This window comes from Propithecus coquereli, unplaced genomic scaffold (assembly GCF_000956105.1).
Source record: "Propithecus coquereli isolate 6110/MARCELLA unplaced genomic scaffold, Pcoq_1.0 Scaffold236, whole genome shotgun sequence".
NCBI classification, from domain to species: domain Eukaryota; kingdom Metazoa; phylum Chordata; class Mammalia; order Primates; family Indriidae; genus Propithecus; species Propithecus coquereli.
Window position 1 is genome coordinate 1,856,385 of NW_012147908.1, and position 20,456 is coordinate 1,876,840.

The following is a 20,456-nucleotide window of genomic DNA, read 5'->3' on the forward strand; positions in this document are numbered from 1 at the left end:
ACTTTCCACGTTTCCCTCCCAAACCTCATGACCAGCTACATGCAACTACTGGCTATTTCCTCACCTACCCCATGCTTTCTAAGAATCCTCATTCCCATATTTCTTGCCAAGGAAGCCCTTCTATCCATCCCTGCCTACGCACATCCTTCAACATCCTACTTACATGTGCCTCTTCTATGAAGCTGCTCTCAACTCCCAGTCTAAAACCATCTCTTCTATTAATATTTCAATAGCATTGTATTCTAAGCACACCCCACCTTGATCACTTCCACTCTGAAATAAATGCAAGGTGACGGATTTATCCCAGTAGACCAGAGTGCCTTGCACATAGCAGGCATTTGATAAACATTAGACGAATGACATGATGAACCAAGGACATCTAAAGTACCATCAACGCACATCCTAGAATCAGTTTACACTAACTTTAAAAAGTGCTAATCCAGCCACCCAAAGTGGTTGTGCAATTAAAAATGAACTTAAGACTTAGAGAGCTCTTCAAATCTGGGAAGAGCAAATTGCCATTTGCCTACCAGCATTTTAAGCATTAAATTGCTCACATCTAGAAGGTTAGGCAATCAACATCAAGGCCAGGCACAGAACCCAAATTTCCTCACTCCTAGCACCAAAAAAAAAAAAAAAAAATTGAGTGTCTTAGAGCATAGCAACTTATATGATTTCTGTAATGGCAGCTGACCTTCACATACTCCATGTGCTCATAAAAATCACCACTGTACTTCTTAAATCATCTCAGAGCATTCCAAATCAGCTGCGAAATAAAGAATTATTCAATACATAGTATTGAGATTACAATAATCATTTGGAGGAAAAAAAGATCTTCACCTTACCATGTTTTGATGACAAAACAAATCTCAGGTAAATATTTATCTTGGAATGGGGATACATTCACGCAAAGAGAGAATACATGTAGCTCACAGTAGCTCATAGCCTTAACATGTAAAGAGTTCTTACACTCAAGGTAAATACACCAACAGAAAAAACATGGACAAAGGATAAACTACTTGCAAAAGAAGGAAAAGTATTCAATAAACACAGGGAATAGTCAAATTCAACAGAAAACAAAGAAATTCAAATTATTACAATAATATTTTTTAACTTATGAAAAAATCAAGGATTTGTTAAAAATTTGGTAACTAGTATAGATACGGGTTCTGGGAAATGGATTTCCCATATACAACTCACAGAAGTATAAATTAGCATAGTCTTCATTAAGGGCAAGCTTCAAAGATATTAACAGATATACAGTCATGTGTCACTTAACAAAGGGGATACATTCTGAGAATTGTGTCATCAGGCGATTTTGTCGTCATTGCACGAACATCATAGAGTGTATTTACATAAACCTAGATGGCAAAGCCTCCTGCACACCTAGGCTATGTGGTATAGTTTGCTGCTTCTAGGCTACAAATCTGTACAGCGTATTACCATACTGAATATTGTAGGCAACTGAAACACAATGGTAAGTATTTGCGTATTAAAACATAACATAGGAAAAGGTACAATAAAAATATGGTATAAAAGATAAAAAATGGTATACCTCTGTAGGGCACTTGCCATGAATGGAGCTTGCAGGACTGGAAGTTGCTCTGGGTGAGTCAGTGAGTGGGTGGTGAGTGATGTGAAGGCCTAGGACATTACTATACACGACTGCAGGCTTTCTATACACTGTGCACTTAGGCGATACTATACTAAATTTACTAAAAATACTTTTCTTTCTCCAATAATAAATTAACCTTAGCTTACTATAACTTTTTTAGTTCACAAACTTTTTAGTTCTTTTAAACTTTTTGACTCTTTTGTAATAATACTTAAACACACATTATATAGCTATATAAAAGTAGTTTCTTTGTATCCTTATTCTATAACCTTTTCCTATTTTTAATATTTTTTACTTTTTAAACTTTTTTTGTTAAACACTAAGATACGAATACACACATGAGCCTAGGCTTACACGGGGTCAGGATCATCAATATTACTGACTTCTACCTCCACATCTTGTCCCCCTGAAAGGTCTTCAGGGACAGTAACACGCATGGATCTGTCATCTCCTAGGATCAATGCCTCCTTCTGGAATACCTCCTGAAGGACCCGGTTGAGGTTGTTTCACGATTAACTTTTTTTTAATAAGTAGAAGGGGTATAGGGTATACTTTAAAATAACAATGAAAAGTACAGTATACTATACTACAGTAAATACACAAAGCAGTACCACAGTCCCTATCATTATCAAGTGTTATATATTGTACACAACTTCATGTGCTGTATTTTTATACCACTGGCAGGACAGTATGTGTGTTTACACCAGCATCACCACAAACACAGGAATAATATGTTGCACTATGTTATGAGGCTACAACATGACTAGAAAACAGGAATTTTGCAACTCCATTATAATATTATGGGACCACTCTTGTATATGTGGTCTGCCGTCGTCTGAAATGTTACATGGCCGATGACTGTATGTGCTCACCAAACAAATCTACTGCTATGAATTTAGACTAAGGAAAGAATCATGGATAGCAGCACACTGAGAGGTTTCAGTGAGTGCATAAACCTCCTGTTTATTGTATGTAAAATGCAACATATTTATACATTTCTCTGAGGAGAGTGCTCATAATTTTCTTAATATTATCAAAGGAATTTCTAAGTCACCCAAGGACTTCTAGTTGTGGAACGGTATTTAGAAAGAAGCATGGCACTTACTGCTAGTTTCTATACACCGTCTATTTTTCCCTTCTTCCTTAATAATGGACCCCTGATATGTGGGAGCAAAATCTCACCCAGCTGAAAACACACATTCCTCTTGGGTAGGAATGTGATGCTATTCTGGCCAATGAGACATAAGCAGAGGTATACTGGGGATTTCTGGGAAACTCTGACACACACACCACTCCTTTCTCTTCTTCCTGCCTGAACCACAGATGTGAGGCCAGGAGGTGCAGCAGCCACCTTGCACTCATGAGGTGATGAGGATTACAAAAGCCCACATCCCTCATCCTAAGGAGAAGCAGAAAGATGGAATGAACCTGGGTCCTTGAGGCTTCACAGAGCTGTTCTATATTTGTCCCAGATGACCTTTCCTACATCTAAATATCCAAATATCCCCATTTCCTTTAAGCCACTCTTTGCTAAATTTTCCATTGTTTACAGCAAAACTCATGGCTAAACTGACATACATGAGAAGATATAATAAATTAAATAAAAACCCTATTTCTAGTAAAATACATGGGAAATGATCCTTTTTTGTTTTGTTTATATATGGGGGGCCTTTAAAAAGTTGATGGAAAATGTGTAATATGAAAAAACTTTGCACGGATTTCAAAAATTTTTTTGCACCAAATTAAACTCATACTAATTTGTTATAACATGTCTGAATGGGATCTAGTTTGACAGACTATAAAGGATAAGACATCAGTTTGAAAGAGTCCCTATCAGAACAACATGTACTCTGCTAAAACTCAAGTAAGAACAAGTATCACATTTAAGGTGAAGCTTGCGTGGAAGAACGGTGAAATCACTGATGCTTTGCAAAACGTGTACGGGGACGATGCCCCAGTGAAATCAGCAGTTTACAACGGGAATGGTAAACCAGTGGGACCAAGACCCTGAAGCATTTCTTCAGAGAACTGTAACCAGAGATAGAACGTGGCTTCACCAGTATGATCCTGAGGACAAAGCACAAAGCTGCAGCTCCTAAGAGCTGGCAGTGGTCCAGTCACAGCAAAAGTGGACTGGTCAAGAGCAAAGGTCATGGCAACAGCTTTTGAGATGTTCAGGGCATTTTCTTGTTGACTTTCTGGAGGGCCGAAGAATGATGTAACATCTGCTTACTATGACAGTGTTTCAAGAAAGTTAGCCAAAGCTGTAGCAGAAAAACACCCAGGAAACCTTCACCAGAGAGTCCTTCTCCACCACGACAGTGCTCCTGCTCACGCCTCTTGTCAAACGGGGGCAATTTTGCCAGAATTTCGATGGGAAATCATTAGGCATCCAACTTACAGTCCTGATTTGGCTCCTTCTGACTTCTTTCCATTTCCTAATTTTAAAAAAATCTTTAAAACGCATCCATTTTTCTTCAGCTAACAATGGTAAAAAGGACTGCACTGACATGATTAAATTCCCAGGACCCTCGGCTCTTTAGGGATGATTAAATGGCTGGTATCATTGCTTACAAAAGTGTCTTGACCTTCACAGAGTTTATGTTGAGAAACAAAGTTTATATTTTTATTTTTTAATTCCATTCTTCCATGAACTTTTTGAAGTCTCCTCAAATATGTGTACACACACACAGAGTGGAAGAGTTGAAAACACAAACACCAAAAATTAATCACTATTCTCTGAGTAAGATGAGTGATTTTCATTTTCCTCCTTTTGCTTTTAGTTATTTTCCACATTATCTGCAATATGTTACTCTTTTGATCAATAAAATATATTTTATTTTTTTCAATGTAAAAATGCATAAAAGTCTGCATTCTCTCCTTCCTACACCTCTCTACTTCCTGCAGACTTCAGGATTTTTCCTTCCTATTTCGTAAGACCATATTTTACACAATAGAAATAAAGGATTAGCATCTTCAAGTCTAATTCGCCACGGAGCGGCAAGGGAAGATAAGACTCAGATATCAGGGACATGCACCATTGCCTCCATTTCAGATGCACTGGAGTGGCAATCTGGCAACCTGTCCTCACGCCACACCGCCAGCCAACAAAGGACAACCCCCTGTGGTGGGCTGGGCAAGCACAACAATCCCAGGCGGCTCTCAGGTCACCTCGTTAGGATGTGGTGGATCCTCAGGATATAGGCTTGTGTCTTCCTCATCACCTCACAATCGCAAGATGGCTGCTGCACCTCCTGACCTCACATCTGTGGCTCGGGCAGGGAGAAGGAAGGCAACACACAGGCAGAGTAGAACCCAGAGATGATCATCTGTGAGCCATACCCTTGGCCACCTAGACAGAAAGTCCCAGGGCCTCAACTCTGTTTCTGGGCCCGTCTTCCTCCTACCCCAGAAATAGCAGGTTCGACAAACCAAGCTTGTGATTTGGAGCTAGTCTGGCTAACTGTGTAGCCGCACAGTGCCTTGAAGCTAAGAGAAGTACGTCATGTCAAAACCTCTCAAGAAGAAAGGTACACAACAGAAGGGTAAGATTAGACACGGGGCTGGCAGGATAGCAGGGCTGGAGTTGGCTCGCACGGCTGGTGAGATCTTTCCCTTCCTTTTCAGAGTCCTTCCTTCCGCTCTCCGACCAATTCCAGGCTGCCAGGCTGCACAATGGTGTAATTCCTGTTCTCCAGCCCTGCCCACACTTCCCTGTTTGGTAAAGTCCCAACTGGAAGATGAAATGCCCTGCCACCACAGACAGCCCCTGTACTGCCCCAGAGTGAAGCCAGCAGCCGTGTTTAGGGGATCGCGGCCCTGGTCTCACTCTACTATAGGGATTTACACAGCTGAACAAAATGATTGTTCTCACTAAAAAGGAGCCCATGTTTCATGGCCAGTGCAGCATTCCCAAGTGCTCCAAAGCCAAGTCTGCCTGGGCCAGCAGCCAGCCATCTGGACTGCTCCGAAACTTATGTAACTTGCTGGGTTTTCCACCTTGGCCTTGGGGGATGGGAGGTGTGTGAAAGGCAGGAAAACGGACTTAGCTCAAGCCATCAGCCCACTACATCCGAACAGCCTGCTAAACATTTGGTCACAGGGCTTTTTCAGCCCTCGAAAGCAGCACAAGGGGAACCAGATCAGGCTAGCTTACACGCAACAGCAGCAAAAAAGCAGCTTATGGTCAAAAGGATTGGAGAAAAGACTTCTGAGTAGACGAATGCAATGAATGCCCGTAGGAGGCCCTTTCCAATGTCACCAAGCTACGGAGTAAAATGCGGGCAGATGCACAACTGCAACAGAGGACAGGAAAACGGGAACCTTCCACCTGGTTTAAAAGGTGGGGCGTGGGGTGTGTGTGATGCTGAATGAGTTCTGAGCCAGGCGGAGGGTGTGGTGGGGCCATGGATGAGGGGAGTACCTTTTCCCCACCCGGGGACAAAGGCAACTCCTGTTTGGTTTTGGCCAGTAGTTCTGGAGAAGTGAAGGGGGAGATGAGAAGGAATAAGCAATTAGTCCTTTCAAGTAGAAAGTACACAAAAAAATCACTTGCCTGGAGATAATTCTGCCCTGTAGGAAAGTAGCCAATCTGCTGCTCATGATAACAACTATCAGGAGCAAATTCTGGCCTTCAAAGAACTTTCCAGACATGAACTTGCAGCCTAGCTGATAAAGCACGCACACAGGTTTGGGAAACCTCATCACGAGGTAGCTCATGGCTTCGCTACGTCTGAACGCAGGGAGGCAGGGGACAGTGCACGCACGGCTAGGGAAAGACCACTGGACGTTTAGACCACAGTCTGCACTTATGTGTTGCTAATGCTTTGTTAATGTGGCAGATGTGACACAGATGTTTTAGGAGAGGCAGAACAGCATTAAGAGAATGTGCCCGGATCTAAGCTCAAATGTTAGCTCTGACACTTACTGGCCATGTGACCTTGAGTGGTATTTCCCAATCTTGATAACAAATGTTAATGGTGTACTCCTCCAAAGAACAGTGTCACAATTAGACATGCTAGTACAGGAACACACCTAGGACAGTGTGTGAAGCATAGCGGACACTCAAACAATGGGGCTGCTACTTATCATTAGTACTTGACTGGGTGCTAAGTTTCCTGAGAGCTGCAATAAGGACACTTGGGCCCTAGAAATAGTCCCTAGAAATATCCTAGCACAGAGCTCTATAAGAAGCAGATGCTTAATAAATGCATGTTATCCACCTTACTCAGAGCAGAAGCGAAAACATAGTTAGGTCAACGCTGGAATGAGAACTTTAAGAAACAACCCAATGTTGAATAGAAGAATGAACAGTGATATGTTCTCTACAATGAAATGCTTTACACGGCAAAAAGAACTACTGCTACATGCAAGCATGAATGATGAATCTCACAGATAACATTGAATGAAAGAAGCCACACAAAAAGAGTATATGGTGTATGTTTCCACTTACACAAAGCACAGTAACAGCGACATTAATCACTGGTGGCAGCAGTCAGAACAGTGGTTACTAGAGGGGGCAGGAGAGGGAAGGAGGTACTGACCGAGTGCACTAAGCAGCCCTCTGGGATGGTGGAAATGTTCTATATCCTGATCTGGTTGGTGGTTACTTATGTATAAATTTGGCTTGACAGTGACAGCACAGTGAGATCCACCCCAGGTGACATTGCTCTCTGAAGATCTCACTCCAGAGTTTCTTAGCTGCTGGCCAGGGACGGACAGTAGGCGGGAGGTGCTGTCTGCCTACCTCCCACGCCCTCCCTCCTCTCCTGCACGCCAGGGCAGTGCCTGCGGAGAGGGGACGTCATCTGGCATTACCTTCTGGGAGTGGGCTCGCAGTGGGGCAGTTTCCCTTCATTCTCACACAAGCACCCTCTTCGCCCCGGAGACAGACAATGCAGCTAGAAGTTGGAGCTTGTGCCTCTGCATTTCCCTTTTCCCTTGATTGTGTATGGAAGAAATTTTAAAATATTTCTGTCTGTCCCCACTGTTTTCTTCTGTAGGTCCTTGATAACGTGGCCCCATCAGTGGCATTCCCAGTCCTCAAGAGACAGATCTATGTTTGCCAAATCCTAAGTGCAACGCTAAGCCCCACGCCTCGTACCCTCTGGATGCAGCAGCATCTGCAGCAGGGAGGAGTCTGCTTTCTGAGCAGACGCGCCCCAGCTCTAGCTGGACACAGAGCGAGTCGGAGCAGAGCAAAACTCTGACACCAGCTGGGACATCAGGCTTCAGGAAACTTGGGGGCAAAGTGAAGAGAAGAGGGAAATAACATCTCATTAAAACTGTCAAAGTAACTTGTTATTTATTAAGGGAGAAAAATGAAGAAACATTAAAAACTTAAAATTCCCATCTTCTTTAAGCTAATAATACTTTATTTTTTCATAAATAATCACCACGCTATTATCAAACCTAACAAAATTAATGATTCCTTAGTATCATCTGATAGGGAGTCCACATGGAGAGTTCCACAATCGTCTCAAAAAGGTCTTTTTGTAATTGCTTTGCTTAAATAGGGGCCCAAGCCAGGTCCACCCGCTGCACTTCATTAGGCGTCTTATTTGCTTCTGTTTTAGACAGTCTCCCCTTCTTTTTCCTTTACCATAGCAGTGTTTTATCAAGAGATATGAATCCGCAATGCTTCAATTCCTTTAAAAAATCCCAGATAAATGTGGTAAAGCGTCAAGACTTGATGAAGCTGACAGATGAGACATGGTCGGTCATTATATCATTCATTACGCTTCTCTGTATTTTTTCCCCAATATTTTATTGTGAAAAATTTCAACCTTTACAAAAAAGGAAAACTCCCTTCTTGACATGATAAAGCTCCAGGATTAAGATACTCATGGTAACATTTATAAAGTGTTCACTACCTGGCAAATATCGTGCCAAGTGATTTTGATGGATTATCTCATTTACCTGTACAGAGAACTCTATGAGATCAATGTTAAAATCATCCCCCATTTAACAGATAAGAACCTGGGGCACAAAATTATTCAAACAGCCAGCGATGAGGCCTGAATTCAAACCGGGTTGTAAGAAACCCAACCACACTCTTGGCCAGCATCAAAGACACTCCACACTGGTGTCTCAGTCTCCAGGTTGGAACTGCGTAGTTCAATGACAAGAGTGGCCACCTGCTAATCCCAGCTATGTATTTTCTGGACGTGGACACAAGAGGTACGTGGACAGTGTGCCTTTCTCCAAAGGGAACTGAAGGATTTTTAGACATTATCTTATACCTCCTCATTGCTGGAGAGAAAGAGAGGTGAGGAAGCAGGAAAAAAAATTGGGGGCAGATACTGCTATTGAGGAAAGAGGACATCCTTCAACCAGCATCTATCGCTGATGGCCTGTGAGCCCTTGGGCATGCCCTGAACCACCCCCTCCCCATACAGCTAAGACCCAAGGAGACAAAATCCAGCCCCACCTCAATTAATACAGAAAGAACAATTTCAAGACTGAATGTGCTCATTTATGGGAAGGTCTGCAAGAACTCAGGAATGAAATGGAAAATACTTTCAAGATAACCAGAATCATTAAAAATAAGTCAGAGTAGTCAAGAGGACCCAGGTCACCTTCCCGTGACTCTGTGAGTGATCTGTCCACCACCCTGACCATGGGCCGAGGAGGCCTTGCGAGGCAGTGCTCCTGTTTCTCACGCTGGCGAATGCAGCCTGGAAGGGAAGCAGCAGCAGCAGCCAGAACAGCAAAACACAGATACCGGAGGCCTGCTCGGCTCTGCTGACGACTTACACCCCGGCGCACCTCTGACTCACCAACTTCCTCAGTGAATTTCTGTGGTCAAGGGCGGATAACAGATCTGTCTCTGGGGAGGCCAAGTGTGAAATGTTTTTGCTTCCTCTCCCTACCACCTTCCATTTTCTCTCTTAACCAGGAGATCGCTGGTGACTTCTGGAGGCGGCTGCTTTGGAGGCAGCCAAGCACACAAAGGTTGACTCCTACGCCCAGGAAACTGCTGGGTTCAGCACAAAGACCTGAGGCAAAGGTCTGAAGATCAGAATCCCACAGGGGAAGAACCACCTGGCTGACCTGTGGCAGCCCCAGGACCTCCAGGCAATTCAATCCAACAAAAATTTTCTGACCTTCTATGTGTTTCTAAAGCAAATCAAGAAATCAAAACAGGATTCTTTCTCTATCTTCTTTCTTTGCAAAATAAGGTTAATTGATGACTCTGTGTGTGCCAATAAAACAAAGTGCTGAATATCTGTTTGAAGCCCTCTTTATTGGCCCAGCAATGCCACTAAACAAAAGACACAGATTGTAAACTAAAAGGAAGAACCCAGGGTGGAGGTATTACGTTTACATAATTTTCTTTACCCACACCACCAAGCCACCAATACCTCTTCTGAAACTTGTCTGTGTGACCTCTAGCGATTGCTCATTACGAGGAACATGTGTTCATTTTGCCTGCCTAGAATCCATCCTCTTTCTCCTGGTAACACTTCTCAATTTTCCTCTAGGGCACCACCCCTTCCCTCATCTCTGTCTGTGTGGTTGGGTGGAGCTGAGTCCAGGGCTAGCATATGACTCAGGTCACAGTGACCACTTCAGGGATGCAAACAGGACCTGGCCCAGGCCGGTGACAAAGTTAGCCCCAAGAGTTTTGCTGGAACATTAGGGGAGAGCTATACTCTTCCATGCTAAGTGGGCAGGGTGTAGACCAGGAGCTGCTGGCTTACAGGGACCTATCTTTGACACAATGAGAAGAACCTACCCGAGAATGACACCAAACAAAGAAAAGCTTGAACCAGCAGGTTCGAAATCTAAAATCTCTCTAGTTCACACACTATTTAAGCTGGTGTGCTTGATTTTAAGAGTTGAAATTCCACCTACAGGGAACCAGATGTCTCTACAGAACTGTCTTTCCAATCTAGTTTAGTAAGGTCTCAATTTATATTTTTGGCATGTAAAAAAATATCTTTTCCCAGCAGGATACCTTATGAAGCCTGAGTTTTTCAACAGACAGTGGTATTTGGGTATGCTTTTCTTCCCTGCATTTATATTGAATGGATACATTTATTATGTATGGATGTTAAAAACTTTATGGACACTATACAAAAATATCATAATAATGACTGAGTCAAATGTCTTGGCATTACAGGGACCGCATTCTTGGGCCACTGTCAGGGTCTGCAAAAGGACCAAATGGAGATCAAGAGGCTCTGTCTTTCCACAGCGATAAGCCCAGCCCTCAGAAGCAGGAGCTGCTCTGCACAGACTGCGAGCGTGACATCAGCACACTGACTCGCTTTATAAACCTACAATTTCCTTAAAGGAGGTGCTTTTTAAATGGTTTCATACTCCTATTTCAAAAAGATTTTTAAAAATGCTTTTAGAGGAGTCAACAAGTATTGTGGAATCATCACCACATAATAAAAATCTGTAGAATCCTTCATGGGAAAGAACCCCCAATGAAGTGAAATAGAATATGGTGGTATCCCATCTTACTTGGGTGTTAGTTTTTGAAGCTAATGTTTAAGGCAAAACCCAGATAGAGTGAGAATCTCTCTTGGAAAGCCCTTAAGCCATGCATGCAGCAGAAGATCCTTTGCTTTGTTTAAATCGCACGGTACTGCCTGTCGGTGTTCTGCGGAGAGTTTTTCCTTCACAGGGTGGTTTCCTCGGCTGAGCACCAGACTAAGCAGTTACTTGTGTCCAGAGGCCACGCTATAGTTTTGTTGTCTGAAGAATACTTCTAGCTGAATTCACTTACAACAAATGCATGTATGCTGTCCCTCAACCAATTTTATTATGCTTTCTTAATACTACCCAGATGACCCATGACACCAAGACTGAAACTGCCTTTATCATATACACACTCCTCTGTTAAGTAATCTTAGGTAGCTGGGGTAACGAAGAATACACACAACAACCTTAGCCACCTGGAATAGCGAAGTTCATATACTATAGACCGGGGGGACTATATACATGGCGGACATCGAAAGAACAAAACCAAGTCAAATTAAAACTATTTATTAAGTAACTAATTGTGTCTAAGAGACAGTGCCCATATGAGGATCATCTAATCTGATGGTTTTTAAAACTATAATATTAGCTGAAAATATCTTTTATCAAAAACAGACAGACAGATAAAGTTGAATGTGAAGCCCCAGTACATCAAAAAGAGGAAAGCAAGGCAGCTCCGGGAGGAGCTAGGAGAAAGCCTTCCTTTCACCTCAGCAACCACAGACTCCCAGAGAGTCCTGTAACATAATTTGAAAACTATTAATTTAGAGGCAAATCTCTCATCCCACCCCTTTCATCTGAAAGCTGCAGACTCACAGGTCTAGAAAGGGTACAGAACTTTTCCACAGCCGAGCAGCTCAGCAGAACGGTGGACCAGACACCCAATTTCCTCTCTCAGTTTGCCACTGTTTCCATCACAAACTGCTTCCCCTCCACCAGCGGCCCCGGACATAAGATATGACTTGTTCTGTGTGCAAAGGGCTTTTCTTTTCTGTATGCAAAGGGCTAATGGAGATTTGAAATGATCACAGTTGGATGTACCAGGTCAGGCAAGACTTCTGGGAAAAGGGGAGTCTGGTGCTAGATCTCACAGGAAAGAAAGCACGGCAGGAATGGATGAATGGAAAAAGCCATTTTTCACTCTTCAGGTGCAGTGAAAAGTGTGAGAATGGAGCTGTGTGTGAGAAGGGTCACGCGAAATGGAAAGGAAGGTCTTGAAAACGGGGAGGGAGGGAGGGAAGGAGGAAGGGACAAAAGGGGGAAACATTAGTGATGTTAAGCAGCTGAGGAAAAGCTACTTCCAAAAAGATGCATGGCTTTCGTGAAGATCAGCTCACCAAATGCTTTCAGCAGTGCTAATGTGGGGAAGGGCGGAGGAAGAAAAAGCCGGGGACTGGAGCCCTGCGGTCCGAAGGCCCGAATCCGGAGGAGGCTCACCTTCCTCACCCATGAATGATGAAAGCCATTGTAACCACCCACATATTAAATGGGGCAATGTTTAGAAAAAATACTTTGTAAACATTTAGTCAGTTTGTAAAGTGGCTGCCCTTTAAAAATAAAACATTAAGCAATATTTGCATATGAATTCATCTATTCCCATGAAAAGCCCACGTAAAATGGGCTTTTAACTCTAATTTTTCCAACATTTTTAAACATTCAGGTTCCTTATGAGGAGCTTATAAGCATCATCTGCCAAGGTTTAGATGTCAGGAGAACAAGACGACGTGGAGAGCCAGGGCCCCTCCTGCCTGATGGCTGTGGGGCGTGTCATTTCAGCTCTCGTAAGTAGGGAGGTCAAGGAAAGTTCCACTGGCTATTTGGGTCAGAGATACTGAATTATCCAGATATTCAAAAAACCACTAAAGTACAGAGATAAGAGGAATGAACAGAATAGCACGGCAAGGGAATGACCACAACGAGACATGCACACGGAGCTATACCTGAGTAATCAGGATGAGAAGCAGGTGAAGCACTCGATATAAAATTTAATAGAACGGATCAAGTAGAAAATAAGAAAATAAACGGACTCTAAAAACATGCTACAAAAATACAGAAGGCAAAAGCTAAAAATGTTAGGGCATTGCCTAGTCTAAAATAATCTTCAAAATGTATGTGGAAAAGGGGAGGAAAATGATTAGAAACCAGCAACAAACACAAAAAGGCAAAGGAAGATCAAGGAAGCCAACCTGACATCCTGTGCTAGCACCTCCCCTCCCGCCACCCCCAAAAAGGCAGCGAGAGGCTTTTTCTGGTTGTGTTGCTGACCTACTTTTGAACATCCCTGGAATAAATAACTACAGTTTCGTAAAGCCTGGGAGGAGGGAGAGAAGAGAAAGAAAGTGTCCTGGGTCTTCAGGTGTGTAACAGACTTAGCTTCCTAGAGACACATCCATGCTTAATTGTAATTAAGGAACACAAAGAGACTTACTGTTTAAATTTTACTTGTATTCATAACCAGTAGGTGTTACTTTCACTACTGTTATTTTCTAGATAAAAGTAATACATGTGCATGGAGTAATATCAAACTATGCAGAAAAATGAAAAATTAGAAGTTAAGTCCTCTATTTTCTCTCCCCAAAGGTTTCAACAGTTAAATTTTTGGGTATCATCCCTAGAAATTATTTACATGCTAGGAAGAGCATGGGCACAGACTTCACAAACATCCTTTAATTTACTCAAATGAGATCACATTACTCAAAAAGTTTTGGATGTCACGACTGCCACAGTGCTTTTCCTATCAGTACACTCGGACCTGCATCTTGTCAAAAAGCCCCGCACGGTATTCCCCTGTATGGACGAAACCACAATGCAATGAACCGGCCCCATCGGAGCAATGCCTTTTTATCTATCTATCTATCTATCTATTCATACCGTCTTAGCTTTTTCGCCAATGCTGCAATGAACATCCTTATCTGTATGCCCAGCATTCGTTCTAACCCACTCAGAGCTGTCAGGGTCTATTTTCATCCTACAGTTAGCTTTCACATAACTGGTCTAAAGGGGGGAGTACTACTCTAAAATAGTCCCAAATAAATTCTTAATAACAATTAAAATTCAACAAAATATGGTATGGAATGAAATGAAAATTTACTTAGATAACCTTATATCAATACACAAAAATATTTATCATTTTAAAAACATGGTAGAAAAAAATTAAAATAATATTACATGATCTCACTTATATGTAGCATCTAACCCCCACAAAAGGTAAAATATACAGAGATAGAGAATAAAATAGTGGTCACCGGGGTCAGGGTAGGGGATTGGAAATGGGGAGAAGTAGGTCAAAGGATACAAAGCAACAGATACATAGGATGGACAAGTCTAAAAACCTAATGTACAACATGCAGACTATAGTTAGTAGCAGTGTATTATATACAGGATTTTTGCTAAATGAGTAGATTATAGCTGCTCTTGTGGGGAGAGAGGAATGGATAACTATATGAGATAATGAATATGTGCATTTGTTTCACTATAGCAACCATTTTACTATATACCTTAATACACACAATAAAATGTATTAAAAAAAAAATGGCCAGGCATGGTGGCTCACACCTGCACTCTGGGAGGTCAAGGTGGGAGTATTGCTTGAGCTCAGGAGTTTGAGACCAGCCGGAGCAAGACCATCCCCCACCTTCTCTACTAAAAATACAAAAATTAGTTGGGAGTCGTGGCACGCCTGTAGTCCCAGCTACTTGGAAGGCTGAGGCAGGAGGATCGCTTGAGGCCAGGAGTTTGAGGTTGCAGTGAACTATGATGACACCACTGCACTCTAGCCCAGGCAACAGAGCGAGACTCTGTCTCAAAATAAATAAATAATAAAAAATGCAATATGAAGGTTTGGGATTAAGCCTTCACTCAAAAACAAAAAAGGCCCAAAGTGGTAATAGTCTTTATAAGGTAGTCCCCTATTGTTGGCTCCACGTCCCCTATCAGATGTGTTTTCTTTTCCTCCAATATTCGAAGAAAGCCCATGGACAGCAGCTTGTTTCTGAGCAAACCACTGCCTTAAATGGTCCAGCAAGGGAAGTAGAGGGGAGCAGGCCTGCACTGCTGGAGGGCTAGCCGGCAGTTGGCCCCTCGCTGCTTGTGACTTTCTCTTCTTCTCCATTAAGTGACCTCACCACAGAACTGTCTATGGCTGCCTGGTATCTTCACCCCAGGTATTGCTGTCAGGAAATGAAATCAGCCTCCCCCTCACTGTCAGCTCCCTCCTGTCCTTCTCCTGGCTCATCAGAGAGGCCCTCATGCTCTCCCAGATTAGTCTGGTGCTAAATTGCAAGATTTAAGGATATGCTCTCTCTAAGCTTTCAGTTTCCTCAAATGCTAAACAGGGATAATAGTTGTACCCTCCCTTACAGGACCATGAGACAATACACATGTCATTCTTGGCAGAAAGAATGGTACGGAGTAAGTACCAAAAAGTGTCATCAGCCTCATCATTCTATCATCAGCAGCCTCAATCTTTAAAAACAAACAAAAAAAGAGCAGGCACAGAAAAGAGTGCTCTGGCTCTAACTTAAAAGATATGATTTGCTTAAAGATATGATTCAACCTCCTCAAACTTCCTGCACCCCAGCTAATTAGTTATACCGTGGGGCCTCCCCAGCCTGGGAGCAGATAGCAGCTAATTCAGGGCTGCAATGAGACCAGGGCACATCTGACCAGCAAGGATGAGCAGGGTCTCCCTGGCTCTTGGAGGCAGTCAAGTTGCAGGCAGTCAGAACCCTCTCAACTAGAGATGCTTTCCTTCCTCAGCAATGTCATTTTCTTTAAAAGCACGCTCGTTTTATTTATGTAGTCTTAACCATGGTTACTCTGCCTCACCAACTAATCAAGAGTTCATTACTGTACCCAGAACAGTCCTTTGCAAATGTAGGTGCTCAGGAGAAACACTATATCTTGGGCTATTCTCCTCCTACTTAGAATATGTACCAAATACACAGACCCCCTCACACTAAGTATTATAATGGACATTTCTGGAAGAAAAAAAAAAAAAGATTAAATCTATACTTCGGTTTTCAAATTCATTTAAACTCAAACCTCAATACCACCTAAAGAATTTACAGAATCTTGAATTTCACCAAAATTTCACCAAATTCTGATTGAAACCAGAATTTAAACTAACAGAATTCACACTTTAAAAAGTTCCATGTGAAAGAATTCTATGTCCTGAAAGATGGCTACCTTAGTCTTTGATACATCCATTCATTTGCAACTTGGTGAGGCACCACCTTCTGCAGAAAGCATTCCAGAGTAAAGGACATAACCTCTCACTTGCCCGCCCATACCTCACAAAAACTTCTATTAATAGATTACTGCTTGGTGGTCCTTGCTTTGATTTGTCCCACATCTATTCCCACCTCTTCTGCTAACGACACCCCGATTCTCCTTCAGGGAAACCACTCCTCCTAAATGCCAATCCAGGTGGCTTCCCCTTCTTCTTAGCTCCAGTGACCCAGATCTGGCCAATCAGCGTATTCTACCCCCCTCTTACCGGCCACAACGATTGGCTCAGGAATAGGCACATGACCCAACTCCAAGACTCTTTCTTATCGGAACAACATGGGAAAAGGCGGGTCTTCTCACTAGGACTGCTGGCTGTAAGGGTAGTATGAGGTTGCAGCCACCAGAAGTGGCTGGCTGGCTGGTGGGTTACACGCAAAGACACAACCTAAGGATGAAGCCAACAGAGAAGAAAATGGAAAGACTTCAAAGTCTACCTCTGGAATTTTCAGATACATGAGCCAAAAAATTCTTTTTTCCTTAAGTTTCTGGAATTTGGAAGCAAACCACACACACTAATAAACCATTGCTCCATTTATTTTGTCACATGTCCATCTCCCTCTACTAGATCATAAACCCTAAAGAGCAGAAACCAGGTTTTATTATCTTTCTATCCCCACAATCTAGCAGGAGACCTGGCTTAAGAATGCTCAATACATATGCAGTACTGGGTTCTGTGGGAATTTTCCTATAACCAACTCTCTGTTTCAACAAATGCTTCATATGCACCCTGTTCAGCCACTTAACAAAACTAACAGTATCTTTAAAAAGGACCTGATGGTGGGCTGGTGATACACACCCATGTTAAATAAAGTACTGCATTCTTCCTTTCTTCCTACTAAAAGGCAATCACTTCTTAATTCTTTATATACACCCCCAACCTCAAACATATCAAAAAAAAAAAAAAAAAAAAAAACAACAACAAAAAGCCACCAAAGTTTCCAAAGCGCTGGCACCAAAACACCATCGCATGAAAAGGGCGAAGTAACTATGGCAGGAAGGCAAAGCGAGCAGAGGCTATAGCTCCCCTGGGTGCAGAGGTTCTCAGCCCGCGCTCCTCACCTGCCGGGGCTGTGATGCTCCGAACGCTCACGTGCGTTTCTCTAAGCAGAGGAGCCACAACTTGGTGACATCCTCCAAGGGATCTGATATTCCAGAAAAGTTAAGCAGCACTACTCTAAAGAGTACAACAAGCATTCCTCACATTTCATTTCTCTTCTCCTGCTAATTCAGTTAAACGAACATTATTTAGGGAAAAGACCAGAAATAATCCAACTGGAGTTCTTTTATCCATGAAAGATAAAGAGTCTCCAAAGAACAAGCCAACATAAAAATCAAAGCTTTGGTTAAATCTGGCCTCTAATGGGAAGAGGGAATAATTTTCTAAGAGTCATTTGTCCCTACTGGGACTGACCAGTGACAATCAGTGAATACCTGGCTGGAGGGAGGGAAAAGAGCTTCATCTTCACCCTGCCAAGAGCCCACCAACCTGGCACAAAATGGCCAGCCTACCTGAAATGAGGAAATGGCATTTTTTTATAATAGTGGAAAACAGGAAACTAAACATTCATTCAAAAAACGACTACTTCGATATTACAGCAAAAGATGATAGAATCAAGATGATTCATTAAACAAATATTTACTGAGCAACTATGTGCCAGAAGTCTGTTAGGAAGTGGAGACACAATAGCAAATCAAAAAGCTCTAGCGATACACGCCTAAACTCAACATGGTAAAATCTCCGTGACAATGACACAAGGAGTACAAAAAGCAAAAGAATATGTGAAGCACAATTCCATTAACATATACACACACATATGTACAATACCTGTGTATGTAAAAATACATGTACAAAACAGTGGAGGAAATGCAACTCTATTAACGTAAACATGTATGCATCCAAAGAGGGCTGAAACAATAGTCACTAAAATGTTACCCGTGGTCATCTCTAGAGGGGGGAATTTGGATAATTATTTTTATCTTCTTTATAGCACTTCCATATCATTTGCATTTGGGCAGTGAACACATAATAGTATTTGTATGTTTAAAAGTTTTTGAAATATCACACAAAAACCAATCACACACCAACAGAAGGCATGTAGATAAAATGAGATCTGGTACATGAAAGTACTCTGAAAAATTAAAAGACTAATACCTAATATAACTTTTTGAGAGAGGAGAGATTGATAAGTTACAGGTCTTTATTTTTAATAATGAAATTATAATGGCTCACCCTGCTACTATCCAGTATAACAATGGATAAGGACACTGGCTTTCACCCCAGATGGTCTGGGTTCAAATTTTACCTCTGCCGACTGGCTATGTTACTTTGGGTAAATTGCTTGATCTCTCTGTGTCTCAGTTCCCAAAACCATAAACTGAGGAACATAAGAAGTCCTACCTCACGGAGTTGTTATGAGGATTAGATGATGACAACAACAGTGGTGGTGATGTCGGAAGAGAAGCAGGAGGTCGAGCTGCTCAAGATCTACTACCCACGGACAAGGAGCATTGTCTGAAAACACCTCTGAGTACAAGGCTGATCCAAACCCTTCTGGCCCTTCTTTGAACCCATTCCTCTAGTACCAGCAAGGTCCACCTCTCCGGGGCATCAGGAGCATCTAGCAAACTCTTGTTCATCACTCACCAGTTTACCCACCTCCCAGCCAGTATAACTGACATCCATGTAACGCCCTCCCCTACTTCCATGCCCACAGGGACGCCACTTTCCTAGCCTTAAAGGCCCTCTGTTCTATGACAGACGGGCTTCTTTCCTTCCCTCTGTGCTGCTCGTTAAGTCTTACGCAAGTAGATCCTTCTGGTTCTAATTAGTGTTTCCTATTCTATCCTATTGATCTCAGTGCCTGGATTGGTCTGTGAAATATATGGATGTATGAGGCTTATTTCTCCTCCCTACCACTTCTGCCTTAAACTCTGATTTGGATTTGCGTTCTTAGAAAACCATCTACCCATCCATCCATCCATCTAACCACCCACTCACTCACCATCTATCCTTTAGTGAATAACAGTAAGAAACCACACACTGTGCTAGGTGCTGGGCCAGGGAGGGTGTCTGAGACTAGTAGGAACCATCGCACTATCAAAAGTTAAACTGAGGCGGAACTTTCCAGAACGCTCGGTGAGAGGCGGAGGAGCAGCGGCTGCTCAAGCTGCGCACAGATACGCGCTCCTTCCCGCTCCTCCACGTCGGCCTCAGCCCGCTCACCGGCTGTAGAAAATGGTGAAAGAAACCACTTATTATGATGTTTTGGGGGTCAAACACAATGCCACTCATGAAGAGTTGAAAAAGGCTTATAGGAAACTGGCCTTGAAATACCACCCTGATAAGAATCCAAATGAAGGAGAGAAGTTTAAACAGATTCCTCAAGCCTACGGAGTTCTCTCTGATGTAAAGAAGAGGGAACTATATGACAAAGGAGGAGAACAGGCAATTAAAGAGGGTGGAGCAGGTGGCGGTTTTGGCTCCCCCATGGACATCTTTGATATGTTTCTTGGAGGAGGAGGAAGGATGCAAAGAGAAAGGAGAGGTAAAAATGTTGTACCTCAGCTCTCAGTAACCTTAGAAGATTTATATAATGGTGCAACAAGAAAACCGGCTCTGCAGAACAATGTGATTTGTGACAAGTGTGAAGGCCGAGGTGGTAAGAAAGGAGCAGTAGAGTGCTGTCCCAATTGCCGAGGTACTGGAATGCAAATAAGAATTCATCAAATAGGACCTGGAATGGGTCAACAAATTCAATCTGTGTGCATGGAGTGCCAGGGCCGTGGGGAACGGATCAGTCCTAAAGACAGATGTCAAATCTGCAACGGAAGGAAGATAGGTCGGGAAAAGAAGATTCTAGAAGTTCATATTGACAAAGGCATGAAAGATGGCCAGAAGATAACATTCCATGGTGAAGGAGACCAAGAACCAGGACTAGAGCCAGGAGATATTATCAATGTGTTAGATCAGAAGGACCATGCTGTTTTTACTCGACGAGGAGAAGACCTTTTCATGTGTATGGACATACAGCTGGTTGAAGCATTATGTGGCTTCCAAAAGCCA

The 20,456-nt window shown here is 42.6% G+C and overlaps 1 protein-coding gene and 1 pseudogene across 2 annotated transcripts in view; one reads left to right on the plus strand and one right to left on the minus strand.

The window, feature by feature from the left end:
• The window catches only part of ARHGAP26 (Rho GTPase activating protein 26), a 334,209-nt gene that overhangs the window by 203,145 nt on the left and 110,608 nt on the right, over positions 1-20,456 (minus strand). The window lies entirely within an intron of this gene.
• Positions 19,513-20,456, plus strand: part of LOC105811528 — a 6,782-nt pseudogene continuing 5,838 nt past the window's right edge. Inside the window, exon 1 of the transcript XR_001137550.1 lies at positions 19,513-20,452. The product of XR_001137550.1 is annotated as a dnaJ homolog subfamily A member 1 pseudogene (transcript). The remainder of the gene's footprint in view (positions 20,453-20,456) is intronic.